Source organism: Equus przewalskii, chromosome 1, assembly GCF_037783145.1.
Source record: "Equus przewalskii isolate Varuska chromosome 1, EquPr2, whole genome shotgun sequence".
NCBI classification, from domain to species: Eukaryota; Metazoa; Chordata; class Mammalia; order Perissodactyla; family Equidae; genus Equus; species Equus przewalskii.
The window spans coordinates 41,264,894-41,285,566 of record NC_091831.1 but is presented as its reverse complement, the minus strand read 5'-3'; the positions used below and the strand labels follow the sequence as shown (position 1 = coordinate 41,285,566).

Genomic DNA, 20,673 nt, shown 5'->3' with positions numbered 1-20,673 from the left:
CCTACTCTGATCATCATCTGAGCTTTCTACCAATTTAAATCAACATTTATGCCACTTAACATTTGCTTGGCATCATAGCACATGTTAAAAAAATTATTCATCAGTTTCAGTCATGCCAAATACATGGCTGTTTACAAGAAACTGTGTTCTCATGTAGCAATGAGGACTGACGGAAGGGCCAGGAAAGACTATGTGCGTTAGGTATAAGTAAACCAGATAGCAGGTCCTCCTCTGCAAAATTAAGCTAACATGAGATTCTCAAAAAAAGAAAATTAAAGTTCACAACAGAGTGTGTGATTCATTTAGGTTAATGAGTGGTACATCTACGTGTTACATATTTCTATCAGATGGCAATGCTTCTTGCTATCTATATATGCCCCTCTTTAGTGCTCAAAGAGAAGAGGCAGCTGAATTTTCAAATCATAAAACTGATTCTGCATACCTGCACACTGTACATTTAAATCGTAACATTAAGAATTTCTGCTTGAGACTTATTTCTTATTTTGTACTCTGGCATATTCTACTAATTGCAACTATATTCACTTAACAAATAATATTCCACTAATTCTGAACCAAATGAAATAATACTGAATAAAGGACTAAGGTACATCAGAGCCTCTCAGGACATCATCATAAGGACCCATGGCAGACATCACATAACAAAAACTACAACAGTCTCCCCTATAATGACGGAGTGACTTAGGAATCAAATCTTACTTAAATGGGTAAAATTATGTTATAGTAAAACAGTAGACAATTAATCAATCAAACCAATGAACAAAAATAAATCTCATTTCAATAAGCAATGTCTCAAAGACATCAAGGTCTTCACCAACGCAGAAGGCAGATTCAAGAAATTATTCTCTGCCTCATTCCTGACCTAATCCCACTATGTAGAGCAGACATTTAAATTAAAAGGGGAGGCTCGGGTTGTACCTAAGTTTTTAATATTTTGAGCTCTGACCCAAATGTCTTCCTACCTCATCTATTAGAAGCACCTACTAAAAACAAAGCAACAAAAATAAGTCTTCCATTTCTGCAGAATGACATACTAAATACCTTAACCTACTCTCCCAAAGAAAATAACTAAAGAAGAAGAAGGAAATAGAACATGTTTTAAAAAATGCACCAGTGAGGTGACAATCAAGTAAGAGAGAGTAAAAGTGGGAAAGCTGAGAAGGGGGGAAGCACCAAACCCAGATCCCTGTCACCTTGAACTTCCACTAGAACGAATTAGAAAATTCTTGCGATCTCTATCTACCAGGAGAGGGGTAAATTATGCCCAATTTGCAAGGTAACAGGACACACTGTAGTCAAATAGAGTCTGAGCAGTCTGCCTTCTGGCTGCCACAGCTCCTGGCCTACTTCCTGCCACAGTATAAGGCTGCACTTTCGTGTACTGTACAATCCCCAAGATGTGAATGAAAGGTAAGAATTTTCTCTCCAGTTTTCAACTCAAGACTAATCTCATTCTTTGAGTAAGTGAATATGTATTCTTTTTAAGGTCTTCATGTTTGAATACTCATGCATCAACTGTCTTGTAAATAAACAGTTAATATTTTTAACTATTGACTAAGGATTCTGAGCTCCAACTGTAAATTAGCCATTATAAATTCCTGAGTCAGTTCTTTAGTCCTCCCTCATTACAAACATCTTTAGGGAAACTTTACTTAGTCAACTGAGCTGTGGCAGAAACAGGGCTACAGATCCTGATTCAGGAGTGGTCAGTTCTGTGACTCAGCAGTGACCATCTTCGGTTTAAGAGATCCCACCCAAAATGTTTTAAAAGAGTCTAGAAACAGATAATGATTTCATAGACTCTCAGGCTCAATTTCACGTACCCCACATCACTCTGATAGCAAGAACATCCTCCTACTATCCACACCAGCTAGAACATAGAAACCAGTCTCCTAGGGCCTTTAAGAGGTTATACTTACCACCACTTGCTGACTGCATCACTAAAAGGTTACTTTCTACCACCAATGCTCACATGGCTATCATTCCCTCTCTCCTAACCTTAGAGCTTTGGGGGCCCCTCTATGGAAACCACTGTGCTAGGAGCAGGTCAGTCTATGGAAATTCCAACTGGAGGGCCCTAGGTGAGTACCAAACCTAAGGAGTGTGTCCCTGCAGCAGAATTACAGGCATAATGGGCACGTGAAGTAAGACTGTGTGAACATCTATTGTCCTTCTCTTTCTCATCCTCCCACAGGTTCTTTTTGCCATAGTGATTCTCAGTCTTTACTTCCTTGAGCAGCAGAGTCCTTTCTTTAAACAAAACTTTGTGGAAGTTCAATACATAAAATATACGAAAGTAAAGCTGTTGGTTGATGGCAGAATAAGGGGGTCAGAGGCCTGGTCCTCCTCCCTCACCCATAACCCACTCCCAGGCATGCTGGAATCCCAAAGGGCAATAAGAAACTATGTCTCAAAAGCAATGGCCTGGTAAGGATGATGATAATGATAATGATGATAATTTAACTTAATGATAGTCTAGAAGAGAAGAAGAACGATCAACACCTTACAGTCCTGGCTTTGTGTCAGCCTGTTCTAAGCAGTGTTTCACTAAACGTTCACTCATCTCAGTTGTAATCAGCTTCTCAGTCTGACAACTCTAACCCCCAGGAGCACAGAACTCTCCAGCTCAGGAGAAGCCACGTTACTCCTGCATTGTGAATATCTCTCCAAGAGATCACAAAAGCACCATCACTCACGAGGCCTGGGATTTCCTCAGGTCAGCGCAGCTGCCTGACCCAGTGTTTAGCTCATGTGAAACATTTAGACAGAAAAAGAGGGGGAAAAAATGCTTACTTAACTAGTATATTAAACAACTAGTAGAGCCAAACTACTGGCAAATCAAGATTTAAGAAGTTTCACCTAACTATGGAAAAACTGAAGTCACTTGTCATAGATGGACCACTTTAATGAAAGAAAAAGGAGGTTTCAAAATTTCTAGGTCAAAGAGAATTTCCAGTGCTCCCTTCATGCACAGCATTTGTCCCGGGAAATTTACAAGCCAGGTTCATTGTATAACGTGACAGAGGAAGTGATCTGGATTTTCTCATCAATTTCTTAACCATCATTAGTTATTTTATAAGATGTATGAAAACTAGTGGCAATTATGGAGTTCTTGTTTAATACTCCACTGTGGCCTAATTTGGAGAGGTACTAACTGAAGTGAATGAGGATTAGGTCTACTTAATAATAGGATGGAATAATTTATGCTATTACTCATAGGGAATTCTTTGTAGCCGCTATTTAGCACATTGTAAAAGAATATTTAAAAACATCGGGAAATGCTGAAGTTATATTAAGTAAAACTGTATCTATAACACTATAATTCTAATTTTCTACTTTTTAAGAGCTATACATATTCATAGGAATAAAAACTGGAAGCATCCCCACCAAAATATTATGAGTGGCTACCTCTGAGTGGTGGTTTGTACTTTCTTGTTTGAATTTTTCAAGGCATACCAAATTTTCTATTTAGAATCAGCAAAAAAATACATTTAAAAACAAAAAGAAATTTTACTTACAGTAAAACTGATACAGCATACATGAAATTTTGAGGTTTGTATATTTCATCAATTTTGAGACTCATATAAAAACATCAGAATTGTCCTTAACTGTGGGATTATATGGCCAAACTGCAGTCAGAATTGCTTTGGAAGGAACAGCTGCTCATGCAACTGCTAAGGTGTATCGAGCCCAACTGCTACTGGCAGCGTAGTAAGCACAGTGTGGGAAATGACATGCGGCCAGAGTGGACACACCTCCCAGTTCTCAAGAGTGGCTCAGTCCCTCATAAACCAGAATGTCACTGGTTGGATGCAACCTCATCAGTGACTGCACCAGGCCTGTCCAGAAGCCTTCACTTCTGTGAGAATGAGGCTGATTTAACTGTTTAAGACTGTCTTTGTATTAATGCAAAGCATAAAAAAATTCTTGGACCTGTTTGCAATCTAAATGTCACCACTGTGTATAATCAGTGAAGCAAGGTAATTGTTAAAAGCACAGTCTGTGAAAACAAACAAATTTAGGTTCAAGTGCTGGCTCCACCATTCTCTAACTGCATGAGCTTGGACAAGCTTCATAATGTCACAAGCCTCAGCTTATTCATCTTTCAAAGAAGGTCGACCATACACATCTCTTAGGATTTTAGTGAAGATTTAAAATATTTACCAGTATATATACCATTTGCTAACTTAATAAAAATGTTTTACAAGACTAAATACATAGATTTCAAATCATGTAGCCCACTATTAAAAAAAGAGTAGATATCATATATTTTTAAACTCACTCAAACTTAAAATTCACATCCTTCAGGGCAATTTCCCAGCTATACACACTCAAAGTGATTACTGAGCCAATGCTAAGAACTCGAATAGATGCTCTACATTTTAAAGGATTCAGGCTCTGAAACAACTCTGTGAACTACGTGAGAAGATTTCTGGCAAAATCTCATCATTCCTCTCCTAAATCATCTTCACTAACTCTATATTGAAAGGATCTGGGTAACAACGCAAATGATGTCACAGATACAAGAGGATTATACTAGAAATGTAAAGTCCACTCCTACCTCCTACACTGGCTTCATGATCAACTCAGAATCTAGGTGTCAATAAAGACATCAGAAAGAGGGCATATTTTAATAATGTCTCAGACCAATAATATACTCTCAGTAAAATTATGAAACAATAAATGCTAAAAATATTTAATTTTAATATGCTAAGTAAATGTTCTAAGTATAATTATAAATCAAATAAGATGCCATGAAATGGGAAAAAGTAGCAAATAATAGTGAAAAAAAGAGCAGAAGATTAAAATTCCATGAGCATTAGGATATTTTTTAAACCCTGCTTCAAAAAGGGATGATAGCATCTTATACTGTTCCCATAGTGCCCAGGATGAGACAGACAGGCCTAGTGCTGAATCCCATTTCTGCCATTTACTCTCTAGGAAATAGCAGGCCAGTTATTTAACCACTTGGAACCTCAGTATCGTCATCTAGAAAATGGGACTTGTTTAATGTTCTCACGATAGTGTGATGACTAAAGACATAAAATACTTGGCACAGGTTACATCAATAGTGTTCTATATCGGTAGAGGAAAAAAAAAAACCCAAAAAACAAAACCCAAAGGATCAAGGTGACATATAACACGACACAGGCTATGCACTAAGATAAGAGCTAGAGCACCAAAAGCCAGACATCCACTGAAGGTTCCAGAATATAAAATAACAGGTGACCCTGGCCTTGACAATAAACACTGTTGAGGAGATTAAGGATTAAGGGTTATAGCAAGAAAATGAAGTAATCATTTAACACTGTACCTTGGAGAGGAGTCAAGGAGACAAGCAGGTCCAAGTTAATGATTAACAGGGAACCAATCGATCACATGCAGCCACCACCCAATCAGAAGTAGCCTTGATGTCACTCAGGGTAAGAGCAAGGCAAATAAATAACAGATGATTCAAAGGACACACATTGACTGAGCTTTGATGCTGACAGGCCCCTTCCCAGAAAAGAAGGAAATGAGTCTCGAGGCTAGAAATTTGTTATCACTTTCATCTGCCCAGAGTCAATGTTGTCTCTGTTGTCTTTATTGTCCTTCAGGCAACAGGAAAGACTCTGGAGGGGCTGAGCAGAGATGCTCAAGAAAGAATTAAAAGTGACATCCCACTACACAGTCAAGTTTAGAGAAAACAGCCATTAGTGTATTTGAGGCCAGAAGGTGAGGTTCGCCCTAAGAACAGCCTCCATTCCCAGAGAATGGCTCCTCTTGACTTCGTACAGCAGAGTGGGCCACACTAGGTTCAGTCCAAGCTCTACAACGTTACATACCTCCAACAGCTATTGTTTTGCATTCATCGATAGGTTCCTTTAAAGTTATTCTCATGTACACTTCCTGAGGCGGTCTTGTCTTCTATTTCATGTTTCCCAACCAGACACTTTTGTGCATCCCAAAGAACTCAATGGTGTACCTAGAATAAAGGAGCAATTTAAGCTTAACCACTTTGAAATGGAATCGTAAAATTCTAAAGCTGAAAGAGACCTTATAAATCTTGTACACCTCACTATAAATAAAAGCATTAAAGTATTAGATTAGAAACAAAAAATTCACAATTGATCTTCCCCAGCTCCCACTCCTTTTTTTTTTCTATCTTTCTTTTTTTAAGGTTTTTTTTGGTAGTAAAATATACATAGCATAAAACTTACCCCATTTTTTCTTAATTGAAAACTACAGTCTGTAACCTTGTATCACATAATTTCTCCTTTTATATATTTATCTACTATCTTTAATTTTCAACAAATAACTGATTTTCACAAATTAAATATAGCAGCTTCAATATGAAAACAATGAGTAACTACTAAGTTATCCTCTTTACAAGGTGACTGATAAAAAGGTGGTTATTTTTCTGAGGCCAAAATATTACCCTCATAAGTGATACCTTTTATAGTTACCTATGTGTAAATGGGCATTTGCATAACCAGGAAGCTAGAGATAATGTTTTGCATCTGACAAAGAACAAAGAGAGTTGTTCATTTAGTCCCTCATTTATAGCCACGTGAAAGGAAGTGGAATCTAATAGGAGCTAACAAGGTGGCACTTTATTTTGATCCTGTTTAATTTAATCAGCATCATTCTATTTTTCTCTCTGTAATAATCTATTACAAATGGGTTTTCGATCATTTTCAGGATCATATAAGCCCGCATTACTGAGAACCTGATGAAGGTAAGCCTATTCTACTACCACTCAAATTTCAGGAGGATCTTGAACTCTTTGAAGCCCATCTCTGGACCCCAGGATGAAAAGTCCAGGGGCTTCCATGTCCCAAACTGGGTGAGTGACATCTTGAGCTAACTAACAGGTTTAACTCTGTGAGGAAACAATTCTTGAAACAAAAGAAACCACTCCTGATAGGCCCTAAGGACCTAGTCATACCAGGCAATCCCCCATGAAATTGTTCTTTATCCTCTCTGCAAGAAATAGTACTACAGCTGTAAATAACAGATACAGTCTCAAAGAAAGTCGCTGTCACAAACTAAAACACAAAACAAAACAAAATTAGGACTCTCTTGCCATTACGTTAGCTTAAAAGTGTTCACTTAAAGCTTTAGAGTAAAATATATTCACATAAAAGAACATCATCTCCTGAACATACCAACAGTGTATACACCTAAAGATAGATTAAGGGCTTTTCCCCCCTAAAAAAGAAACAGGACGTCACCTTACATTCAAGAACTCACTAAGTCTCATGTTACTAACAAAAATCTCAGTTTATTCTGAATAATGAAATTATGTCTGGAAAAGTAACTTCAATTAATGCTATCTTTGGATGCTTATATGTCACTTGACAGGAACTGGCTAACAAAAAGGAAGCAAAGGAATAGATTGAACAACTATTTTTGGAGTTAGGACCTAACAATAGGAAATATGAGATTTTTGGTTTTTGCTAAGGATCTTGACCTAACATCTGTTGCCAAGCTTCCTCTTTCTGTATGTGAGCCACCACCATAGCATGGCCACTGACAAGTGGTGTAAGTCTGAACCTGGGCCACTGAAGCAGAGCATGCCAAACTTAACCACTAGGCCATCAGGGCTGGCCACTGAGGTATTTCTTAAAGGCCTTTTAAATATCATTTTAAAAAACAATATGGATTTTGGGGGTTATAGATGGCCAATGGAATAGGACTGTTTATCTCTGCTTCTCTCTAATCCCCATTAAAATGACAGTAAAGAGGAAAAAAGATACAAAACCATAAGGACAAAAAGAAGAGAAAAGTATATTAGAGCACACAACCAACGTCAGTGGCATTCTGGAAGCTGAAAGCAGAGATGACTGCTGAGCAGAGCAGAGCAGGATGGAACCTCACTGCCTAAGAAGTGAACAAAAAGCCAGGTGATTGCTCCCGAAAGGCTCAAGAAATGGAGCTTCTGGTTCCTAGAAGGAGGGGGTAAGGAGTTGAGAAGAGGGGGTAAGGAGTTGAGAAGAGGCAGACTGGCTGAAAGTCTGCATCAAAAGCAGACCCTTACCTCACACCATATACAAAAATTAACTGAAAATGGATTAAAGACCTAAACGTAAGAACTGAAACTAGTAAACTGCTAGGAGAAAACAGAGGGGAAAAGCTTCATGACACTGGATATGGTAATGATTTCTTGCACTTGACACCAAAAGCGCAGGCAAAGAAAGCAAGAATAGACAACCGTGACTACATCAAACTTAAAGACTTCTGCACAGCAAAGGAAACAATCAGAGTAAAAAGGCAACCTCGAGACTAGGAGAAAATATTTGTAAACTATGTATACAATAAGGGGTTAATATCCAGAATATATAAAGAATTCCTACAACTCAATACCAAAAAACAAGTAACCCAATTAAAAAATGGGCAAAGGACATGAACAGACATTTCTCCAAAGAGGATATACAGATGGGCAATCAGCATATAAAAGGGTGCTCAACATTACTAATCATCAGGAAAATGAAAATAAAACCAAATGAGCTATCACCTCACACCAGTGAGGATGTCCACCATCAAAAGAAAACCAGAAAGTAAGTGTTGGTAAGCAAGTGGAGGAAAGGGAACTCTTGTGCACTGTTGTTGGAAATGTAAAACGGTGTGGCCACTATAGAAAACAATACGAAGCTTCCTCAAAAAATTGAAAATAGAACTACCCTATGATGCAGCAATCCCACTTCTGGGTATATATCCCCCAAAATTGAAAGCAGCATCTCAAAGAGGTATTTGCACACCCATGTTCACTGCAGCATTATTCCCAATAGCCAAGAGGTGGAAGTAACCTAAATGTCCATCAACAGAGAAATGGATAAAGAAAAGGTGGTATATACATACAACAAAATATTATTTAGTCATAAGAAACAAGGAAATCCTATCATATGCTAAAAACATGGATGAACCTTGAGGACATTATACTAAGTAAAATAAGCCAGTCACAAAAAGATAAATACTGTAAGATTCCACTTATATGAGATATCTGAAGTAGTCAAACTCTTAGAAATAGAAAGAACGGTGGTTGCCAGAGGCTGGGGGCAGGGAGGAAAGCAGAGTCATTCAATGGGTATAGAGTTTCAGTTTTGCAAGATTAAAATGTTCTAGAGATGTGCTGCATAACAATATGAATAGAGCTAACACTACGGCGCTGTACACTTAAAAGTGGTTAAGATGTTAAATTTTTTATTGTGTATTTTTCACAACAATTTACAAAGACAGGGAGATTATCCCAGATTATCTAGGTGGGTCCAATGTAATCACAAGGATCCTTAAAAGCAAAAGAGGGAGGCCGAAGAGGAAGTGAAAATAATGCAATATGAGATGTATTTGACTTGCTATTGCTCCTTTAAAGGGGGGGAATGGGATCACGAGCTACGGAATGAAGCCAGATTCTAGAAGCTAGAAAAGCAAGGGAACAAACAGATTCTCCTCTAGGGTCTCTAAAAAGGAATGCAGTCCTGCAGAAACCTTGATTTTAGCCCAGTGAGATCCAGGTCTTCTGCCCTACAGAACTGCCAGATGACAAATTTGTGTTGTTTTAAGTGAAAAAAAAGGCAATTAGAACCCCAGATCTTCTCCCCACCTGGTAGAGCCAGACAAGCCAACCCCACTCCCATAACAGGAGGCAGTTTACTCTCTGGAGAAAATGATACAGCAAGACTTCAGATTCAGAGACATCAGATAAGGCTGAAACAGAGGCATTAAGATCTGAGCATTTACAGGCTTGCATGGTGAGAGCTTTGGCTCCCTTCCCCTACATGGCTCCCTGAATCCTCACAGGTAGGCGTTTACCCTATAAAAATGGTGAACAGGGGATTTCCTTTTGGAGAAACTGAAAGATCCAAGAAAAAAGACCTGCAGATTCTGATGTCTAGAAGTCACTAATTCAAAAGGCCAGGTCCCTGCCCAAAAACCCTCTAAGACCACAAGGTAACAAATTCCAGTCCACTTTTTATTGTCTCACTCCTAAAAATGAAAAGACAACTAAAGCTTCACCATTCGCTTGAGAAAAGCCTCTAACATTAAAATTAGGGGCTAAAACAAACTGATGAAAAGGGGGAACACAGAGGAAAAAGAAAAGTGCAAAGAGCAGAAGAAAACAGCAAAATAATTCAATTCATATTCTCAAAGGAAAAGAGAAAATAATATATCTATGAAACAAGAACAGGATCCTATTTTAAAAAATAAAATATTCAGAGACCAATAAAAAATTAAATTTGAAATTACAAATATGCTAGCAGAAATCAGAAGTTCAATAAATACAGCTGTATGTTGCTTAACAGGGACACATTCTGAGAAATGTGTTAGGCAATTTCGTCATTGTGCAAACATCATAGAGCGTACTTACACAAACATGGATGGCATAGCTTACTACACACCTAGGCTATATGGTGCTAACCTTATGGGACCACTGTCGCATACGCAGTCCACTTTTGACCAAAACATCATCATGCAGCACATGACTGTACTACAGAAAGTAGAACAAAAGCAGAGACATGGAAAACAGCCAAGAAAAAGACATCAGAAAATTAGAGAATCAAACCAGTAGGTCCAAACATCCAACTAACAAATTTGCAGAAAACAGAGAAAAGAGTGGAAAGGAAATTACCAAAGAAACAGTACAAGAAAATTTCCTAAACTGCAGGACATGAGTTTCCTAATTGCACGGACCATGAACATTGAAAAACCACAAGAGCTAGGGCCCAATATGAAATTTCAGAATTCTAAGAATAAAGAAGAGAGTCAAACATTTTTCAGAGAACTAACAGCTCGCACACAACCAACTGGGAAGCAGAATGGCCTGAGACATTTCAACACAAGTATCACAAAGCACAGCCACAAACAAAAGACAGTCATAATAAAGTAAACATTAAATATTTATTTAAACACACACTGTAACACGACTGCATCCGGAAAATGGACAGACAGGAAGATGAGGTGTGTACTGAGGGTAAGGGGTTTGTATAAGAGGTAAATCCTCAGCAGGAAATCAATACCTAAGTCTAAAATTTTAAAATAAATCAGTAAATGGCATTTAAGGCATACAGTGTGTTGTTTATAAATAGGTGAATACTAGAAAATATAACTAAAAGAGTTGGAAAGGGCTATCTTTGGGCAAAGATGTAATGGGAGCATAAAAAGAAGAGAGAATGGCTGTTACAGTACTATTTTAATTTTAAACAATGTACATGCAATTACCTCAAAATAAATAAAATAAATGAATAAATAGATGAAAGGAAAGCAGGAAAGGAAGGAAAATATATTTAACAAAGTAAATTTACAAATTGTTACCCAGTGGTGATCTCCAATGCTAATCTACACAGAAAGAATGAAAATAGCAACTGTCCTAACATTATGCAAATGACTATTTGTGGCTTGGAATAAAATTTTCAATCACTGCGCCATACATGAATTCCAAAACGTTGTACCACAAACAATTAAAATGATAACATGCTGTGGAAAGCAGTATCGGATGCTTCAAATATGTGACTCTAATAATGCAGACACTGACTATGTGTAGAGTTGCAAGAAAATTATTCTGAGGTTGGAAAAAAGTATTAGTTATAATATTCAGTTTTAGAGAAATATGTGATTATTAAATACAGATATGTAACTAAATTAAATGGTATAAATATATTTGACTATTACATCTATATCCCCAAAACATTCTTTATATATTCAAGTTGGCCACAAAAATTGTTTGTTTAGTTCTTTTTCAATGGGAAAACATGGGAAATACAAACCAAGCATTAAAGGTACATAAAGAAATTAAAAATCCATTTACCGGAATCATGTTGTTATTTTTCTTCATTGATCTTCCTTCCAATCTAGGAGAAAATGATAAGTAAATTAAAGAGCATTCTTCATATGAGGAGCTGCTTATAAAAAAAAAATTAAAATCCAAGGTAACTATTATTCATCTCTTGTTCTCTATCCATAGCAAAAATTGTTCTTTCCCATTTCCAAGCTAATTTCTGGCTGTCGTGGTATTCAGAGTAAGTTTTATTAGACAAAGCCAAGCATAAGAAAGTATTTAAATACAATGCCAATTAAAAAATGCACACCAAGAGCATCTAATAGTATAATATGAGTTTTAAAATCATTTACAAATTATCTCCTCTCCATTCAGGTAAATAACTGCTAATTGACAATAAAGAAAAAGATAAAGAAGCAAGAAAGCACATTTTTCAAATATAAGAATTACAACTGTAAGGTGAAAGGAGTAGCAACATGTTTAAATTTTCCTTTTTACCAGAACACAATAGCAATTAAAGTGGAACAACTACAGACCATATATATGTGCGTAAGATCAGCTTATAAATAGACTTTGACCCACATCACCTTAAAGGCTTAGAAATGCTTCCTCATTTAATTTCATGAAAGACTTTCTCAGCTAAAAATGAAATATGACCCTTTGAAAATATATCTGTGAATATATTTTTAAAACATATCTGTCAATTATGGTACCTACAGAAAGAAGAAAAAAGGATCTTTTTGAAAAATTAATAAACATCTGTATTAACGTATTACATACATACAGAAAAGCACAGAAATCTTGAGCGGCTTACTTAATTTTCCTAAAGTGAACAGATGTGTGTAACCACTACTCTCCCCAAAGGTCGTCACTGCCCTAACTTCAAATACCACACATTAGTTTTGCCTTCTGGGCAATATTATTACTCAGGGATCCACCTGAGAGTCTAAGAATCTCTGTATCTATCAAAAGAAAATGCTTTAGCAAGAGAGAAGCAAGCAGTCATTGACTGCAAAGGGATATTATTTCAGAAAGATGTTGACACATCTGAGGAAGGTGTTTTGACTGGTTGGATAGTTGTTTGAGGTCAACCTGCAAGGTTTCCAGAGACTGTAGGAGAGAGAAGCTGTTTTATCATATAAATAGAAGGGAAAGGGCCTTCCTACTGTCCAGGATGAATGTACTGCAGGGGATGAGATGGGGGAGGAGGGAGTAAAGAGAAGAGGGGTGGGGGCAGAGAGAGTTTGGACCTCCTTTCTATAGGTACAAAAACACCTGTAAGATAAAGATAATAATCAAACTAGTATGTGCTAGAAGGTAGACTAAGTTACTGACGCATCGACTCATTTGATCTTCCAATTGCTTTGATGCCTGTAGACAGATAAGAATATTGAGTCTCAAGGTGGCTACGCATGGCGGCTGAAGCTAAACAATTAGTAGGCGAGGCAAAGCTGTTCCTCTTTAACAGGTTCTATGCAGGACTAGGGACACTAAAAACAAAAAGGACAATGTTCACAGAAAAGAGGCCATGTAATTAGGTACAGAATATATTGTACTGTCCCTGTCCATGAATCATTTGAAGGAAAAGGACCAAGTAATTCAAGGTCCACAGTCTTCTAAATTACTAAGAAGTTGAATGGTTCTGTCACTTGTAAAGTAGGCCCACTTATCTTTCCGTCCCTCAAAGGAGAAGTTTCAAAATAAATCCTTACAATCCACAAGATGTAATTTTCCGACACAGTAACTTGTTTTATCATTCTGTGTGCTTTCCCACTGCAAGAGCGGAAATCAAAGGACCAGATGTCCCTCAGAGAAAACCAGAGATGCAGAGGCAAATTATCACCCGAAAACTGAGGAACCTATGATAATGCCACCTAGAAATGACATGCCACACCCGCATGAATATCTAATTCTATCATGAGTACTTTCAAAAAGCAGGAACCAAAACAGGAACACAGTTCAAAAAGGGAATTTTCTATTGAAAATAGAAAATTTTCTACTTGAGAGGGAGAGGAAATAAAATATCTTAAAAAGTTGCTATAAGACTATATGTGATGTAACAAAGAGCATGTAGCTAGAAAGGCCTTCCTGCACCTCACTGAGTAATACCACCTAACGTGTCAACAACAATAACTACAATTGTCAGATGCGGTGAAATGCCTTTACATTTAATCCTACAAGAACCCTGCAAGGGGGAGGGGCTAGAATCCCCAACTTGTCGGGTGCAAACATTAGGCTCAGAGAGGTTATGTAACTTGTCCAAGGTCACACACTCGTCCAAGGTCACACTGCGAGGAAGCAAGAAAGGGTTCCAAGTGAATTCTGTGGAATACCAAAGACACATAACAGCTCTGGCTTAATGATTAAAGCAACCAAATCTTACTTTTCAATTCCAAGTCATGTCATGATTCTTTCACTTTTTTCTGGTTTCAAATTGCTTTTGATAAGTCTTGCATAAAGGATACTCACACACCCTCTCATGAGATGGGGGAAGTGTCTTGCTAGCGAGAGGCTTAAGGACGGGAAACAAAAACAGGTCTGGATGGACTCTTTTATGGATTGGACAACTGCTAAAACAGCTGAGAGCTCTCTGGTGATGTCTTTATATGGGATCTAGCACAGGCAATGCATAGTAAAAGCCGCAGGCTTGCTTTTACAGTGGACACATGCTGTGAAGGTACAATATAAGAAGGTCTTTCTGGAACCAGTGAGTAAGCAAGTTAACTGCTCACCTTGCACAGTAAAGCATCTAGGAAAAAATTATCCAAATTATACTTATAAAGCCATGGCTCTAAACTTTCAATTAAGACTGAGGATACTAAGGCAAGAATCTCTGTAGACATTAATCAACTCAGAGACATTCAGAAGAATATTGGGGGCAGGAGGGCAGAATAAGGTACCCTCTTCTTATTCACAATAATTCTGGTATAGCGATGCTCAAACTCCTATGTGTTTACTACTGGTGACTTACTCTCAAGAAAACTTACACTGGAGTAGGAGAAGTTTCAAAGACTAAAAAGGAATGAGCATAAGAAGCAAGGCTGAGGAAGGAAAAGATTGAAGTTCACACAATTCTGCAAGGCATGGCAAACTCCCACTTTACACGTCTGTGTTTGTAGGACCAGACTTTTGAAAGCTTGTTACTTCCTCAGGGGTGAAGAGGGGAAGTGGTTTCATCCTGGGGGCCAAGCTAATGGACTGATAGGGAGTGGCTGCGCGCACAACACTGAGAAACAATGCTGAAATCAACTGCCATTGTCCACCATGGACACATGACATGGAAATTACAACAGGCATCCTTGGTTTTTGGCAGCCCTGACGCAAACTCTATAACCATAATTCAGTTGTTTCTTCTCAGAGGGAAGATGGTGTGTAATTAGACATGAATAATACAGAGAGACCAATAACAGCACAAGATCAATTTAATTATATTTTTCTATTTTTCTTATATTTTTCTATTAAAATTACACTTTATTAGAATAGTAAAAACTACTGAAAATTTTCTTATTCTCACACATAAACAGCATGTTATGTAAATTAAATCTCAGTTTAAGAGACTACAAAATCCAAAGTGCAAAGTTATTCCTTTCTTCCTCTAACATCTAACTCTCAATAAACTGAGTTGAACTGAACCTTTTCTTTCTTTCCTCTGCTTGGAGAAGCTTTCCAGGCTCTAGGGAGGGAGGATTCGACCACAGCTGAACAGCCCCAGGCATCATGTCTAGCTTACGGTGACTGAAAGTTGCAGTCTACTGCAGACCCCGCAAGGCTTCCTTCTGCTGACAGCCGGTCCCAGCTCTCTTCACCAGGGAGCACAACTTTCAACCACACTCAAGGAAAATCTTAACCTGCCCTTCACTACACCGCGGTCTTAGGATGTCCTGATGAAGAAAATAGCGCAAGGAGTAAACTGAATGTCTCTGCCCAGCCCTTCCTCAAACCTTGCCTCAACTTGCAGCCCATCATGACTCTCCTGGGTAAGTCAGAGAGCTGTTTCCGAGCTGCTTGGCTGAGGTGTAAAAGAAAACACAGTATATAAAAGATCATCCATTTATTACCCTGGAAGTTTAGCAACTTTCCACCTTGCCTCCCAAATGGCCTCTCCTTTTTCCTTTTCCTCTATAAAATTCATTTGAATAAAGAAGTTTAGAAGAAGAGTTTCATCTAGAAGAAAAGGACAAGTTTACAAATTGCAATCTACTAAAATGTTGGGAGCTCAAAGAGAGGATTTAATGGGGGGTGAACAATTTCAGAGAAATACACTGCATAGACATAAAGTGCTAGTCGCTCCCAAAGATGGTAAAGGGTAAAAGCAACTGTGCTCCAGGAAATGACGAGAGAAATTAATGAGAAAAAAGCAAAATTGGTAAAAGCCTGGAAACTAATTATGAGGACCTGAGGGTGACCTCAAGACAAACACCACTTCCTCTCCACCTTCAACAAAGAGGAACTGAGTGCATTCCTTAGGCTGAGGAAAGAAAAACTACTGCACCCCTTCACTCAGAAAACATTTACTGAGTGGGATTATATAGAAAAGAGTGGCTTCCCTGAAGGAACTCATAGTTTAACGAGGAAAAAAACCCGCATAAACCAGTATTTACATTTCTGTGTGGCAAGTGATACCACAGAGGTAAATAGCAACACAAGCACTTCCCAGCAGGGGCTAGGCACAATTCTTGGACATTGCAGGTATCTCATTTTAATCCTTCAAAGAAGCCTGTGAGCCTGGCAAATGTGTTCCCCTTTTTGCAGATGAGAACAAGGATATATGGGACACAGAAAAGGATCTTTCAAACAAAAGTAGTATTTTTTATTCTAATCTTCAGATACCCCTGCCCCCACCCCCAAAATAAATCTCAATCCCTATTTAACATTTTGCAGGCTGCCCAGCAGACTCTCAGGTTCCTAGAACTTTCATTGAGAAATCCACACATTGAAGAAATAATTTTGTAACAGCACAGGTCCTTATCGAGGGCCCCATCAGCAATGTCCTGCCTCTACCTTATCGGAGTGGGTTTTGGTTGCATTATATCCTTACCCAGGGATGTGCCAACATAATCTTCCTCACATGTTATTTAATTGCAGCTCCTTGAGGGCAAGAATCACACTTTATCTGTGCTTACAATGCTCTCAGTACCTAGGACAGACATTTGTAAGCACCCAACAGAATGCTATCATGATTCTCTGTTACCAATTATATCAAATCAAGCTTGTCAGTTCTGCCAACAGGCCATCAGCTCACCCACCTTTATTATTCACCCACCAGCCAGTATTTTCAAAACTGGATTACTACCCACTTTCAAAAGATTTATTCATTGCTAAATGTTGGCTTCTGTAGGTCCCTATAATGTCCTTCCCCTAGCCTGCTCGCCATACTGTTAATCCATGCCCATCACCTGGCTGAGAAAGAACAATAGACACAAACATATTTGCGACAACAGAGCAATTGTCCACGGGATCTTTTTTTACTTAATAAAAACTTTTCCTCAAAATATTACATGTGCACCAAAAAAATTCTGGCTTGGCAATTACTTCCATGTAATATTTGATTATAATTTACCTTCCATTAAACCTTTACATAGTCTTATCTCACTATCAAAAAAGTTTTTACTAAACGAGGATCAAAAAGTATAATCCTTTAAAAAATACTATCTAAGCCATGTCTGATCTACTGTAGTCCCCGTAGCCGCCCTTTGAAACAGTTAGTCTGTCTCCTTAACTAGTCAGAAAGTCTCACAGCATAGGTTACGTCATATCCCAAACATAATATAGACAGGCCAGCAATTTAATAAATACTTTCAAAACTAATCCAAATACTTTGCCTTTGAACTTGGATTCTTTGTAGATATTGAGAAGAATAAATATTTAATGGAAATGAAAGAAACTCAAAACAATGAGAACTTTCTAATTTCCTTTTTAAATACTTTGAAGGAACAGTAGGGCTTCAAAAGAAAATTCAGCATGGACTGGCAAACCGAGCTATCATAATAAACTTTGCAAGTCGCAAAAGCTGTCTTTTGTGTTCCTAAAAGAGGCAAAATTTAGCTGGCTAATAAGAATATAAGATGGACTAAAAAGAACTTACAAATTACTCCAATACAGAAACAGACTAAAGTATTGAATCCAGTTCCAAGGCAGATTGTGGGAAATGTTTTTAACCAAGAATCAACTAATTTACTCAAATCAGATTTGTTGTAGATGTATATCAAGGTATCTGTTCACCCACTCCTCTCTCTGGGGGATTCTGCCACACTCTCAGGCTCAGTTACTTTTCTGTGCCACCTTCTGTGTCACATGATACAACCTGACACACACATAGATGACTGCACTGGAGGAACAAGTGACCAAAAGGCAGCCATTCATAGGCTGGCCAGGAGCCTATGACTTACGTTTACTGGCTAAAAAGATGAGGTCAGTCAATCAGATTTTCTGCCTCAAAAAGTGGAATCAAGAAACCCTAAAAGAAGTTGCCAGTTAGGTGTTGGGGTATAAGGTGAAGAGGAACACTTAGAGTCAGGGCAAGCATCATGGGCCAAGTCTGTTATAGAAAGTGAGAGCTGAACCCCAGCCAGTCACCCACCCGGGACTCGCAGGAGCTTTAAGTCCTGATCACCACCTTCACCACACTACCTTTTCCTGACTGAGGCTGACCTGGTTTTTGCGACCAAAAAATTACGAAAAGACAGAGATCATGAAAGTACCCTAAGTTAAACTTTTAAGTAAAGACCTAAAGTTGACATGTTTAGTTAGAATAAAACCACCTTCTTTTACACTAATTGGAAGAAACAGCTCATATCACTTAGTAAGAAATTTGAGGTCAAATTTTTAAAGAAATGCAGGTTTAATATTTTCAACTTCCTCTCTCCTCTGGACTTCAGGTTTCTCACCTATAAACTATAAGGTCAATTTATAAGAAGGTGTCTAAATTCTCTTCTATGGCTTATAATCTCAGTACAGGCAGTCTCTGTCATATTAACACATCCCTTTCAGACCAAGGAAGACTCTGTTTTTGGGCAAACAGTTTTGGGCAGCAATAGAAAACATCCTCTGTTACTTGGGGTGTCACATGATGAATTCTCATCCTATTGAATTCATAATTAGAAGTAACAAATTTTCCTATAAAAATTCTTAAAATGCTCCACACTTCCCAGGCTATCCCATTTTAGCGATATATGCATAGAATATTAGAATTTTTCATACTGTTTTCAATTGTTCTATTTTTCTTTTAAAATATACAATGATACTACAATGCCCTGACTCTCCCTTAGCTTAAAGAAACTAAGAAGCAGACAGAGTGTTATTCAATTAGTCATTAGAGAAAATATTGAGATCAGAAATGGTGCTGCCACCTTCGCCATAATATTTTCAATATTCCACTTGGGGTGGGGAGGGGTAAGAATGGTAACATTTGGAAATCCAAATACCTATCTTATATATTCTTGTCACTCAGGTTTTAACAAATTAGAAGAACATTTATCTCAGTCTAAAACTGTAAGCAGGGGCCGGCCCAGTGGTACAGTGGTTAAGTTTGCAGGCTTTGCTTCAACAGCCCAGGGTTCACAGGTTCAGCTCCCAGGCATGGACATGGCACTGCTTATCAAGCGATGCTGTGGCAGGCATCCCATATATAAAACAGTAGAGGAAGATGGACACGAATGTTAGCTCAGGGCCAATCTTCCTCAGCAAAAAGAGGAGGATTCGTGGTAGACGTTAGCTCAGGACTAATCGTCCTCAAAAAAAATTTTTTTTTAATTAAAAAATAAAACTAAGCATTCAATGAATGAAATTGCTCAAGAATTATTTTTAAAATGATGTCAGGAGAAATTGTCCAAGACTTTGAAATGGGCAAAAGAAATTCCTAGGTGTCTTCACTGGAGTGCTAGACCTTGTCTAGAGGGACCTCTGGGAATTATCTGAGTCAACAGGGCTACGTACCTTTGTCTGACTGTCTATTTCACAACTCTGTAAAACTGGCAGTAGTTCCAAATAATTCTTATCCATAGCAATGCAAATAAAATTTGATTTCTGCCTGGAAGAAAAGATAACCCAAAACATTTCATTTTATTGTTCTTTTTTTAATCAATTTTATTATCTATTAATAAATGTATTTCAGCATTCCTGCTTTTTTTTCAGTTCTTAAATTCTTCTTTAATTCCCTCATTGAGTTAAATAAATCTATGATACATGTTCATTTTATATCTACGTGCAGCATATTTTTTAACTTTTTGAAAATTACTCTTTAGCAATGATGATCCATTTTAAAAAATCACTCCATCATAAATAGCTAGAAAAGTGCTTGCTATCTATCATTCACAGCAACTGGTAAGGGTATAACCCACCAGGCTATGAATAACTGGTCCACGCTATTCGGAGTCAGATCCTTGCAAATCAGACAGAGTGACACAGATGGTAATAAGCAAATGGCAATGACACCACTGCAATTTCACCAGTAAAGCAAGTTACATTCTTAGTCTTTTATGTACATCAGTGGGTAACAAGTGACATAAAGCCTTGAATTCCAGTTGCATAGATGTATATCACACATCCACTTCTTAATGGATACAATGTAAATAAAATCCAAGTAAATGCATGTAGAAGATAGATGTGTGTGTGTGAAAAACCATAGTTAAAAATACAGTCAGATCCATGCAATGAAGACAAGTCGAACACATAACCTAGACAGAGAAGCAACTCCATCTACTCAGAAAAAAATGATAATCTTGGTTCTAACCTGTTACCCTTTGCCCTAAGTTTTCTGAGCTAAATAGCTATACATCTAAATTAGCAAAGCAAGGCGCACAGATGTAAGCAAATAACTCTCAGAACCTTTAAACTCCCCCAAACAGGAGCTTAGGGTGCCCTACCCATCCCTTGACACAACTTCTTTAAAGGAAAACTAC

The 20,673-nt window shown here is 37.8% G+C and overlaps 1 protein-coding gene across 35 annotated transcripts in view; it reads right to left on the bottom strand.

The window, feature by feature from the left end:
* SGMS1 (sphingomyelin synthase 1) overlaps window positions 1-20,673 on the bottom strand; it is a 279,683-nt gene that overhangs the window by 114,451 nt on the left and 144,559 nt on the right. For 18 of the 35 annotated variants that reach the window (XM_070562104.1, XM_070562099.1, XM_070562185.1 and 15 more), the window contains 2 exons: window positions 11,804-11,846; window positions 5,844-5,983 (listed from right to left, as the gene is read on the bottom strand). The gene's annotated coding sequence lies outside the window, so the exon portion shown is untranslated. Of the gene's footprint in view, window positions 1-5,843; window positions 5,984-11,803; window positions 11,847-19,708; window positions 19,803-20,673 lie in introns of all 35 variants that reach the window. The other 17 variants (XM_070562136.1, XM_008518428.2, XM_008518431.2 and 14 more) reach the window with 3 other exon arrangements.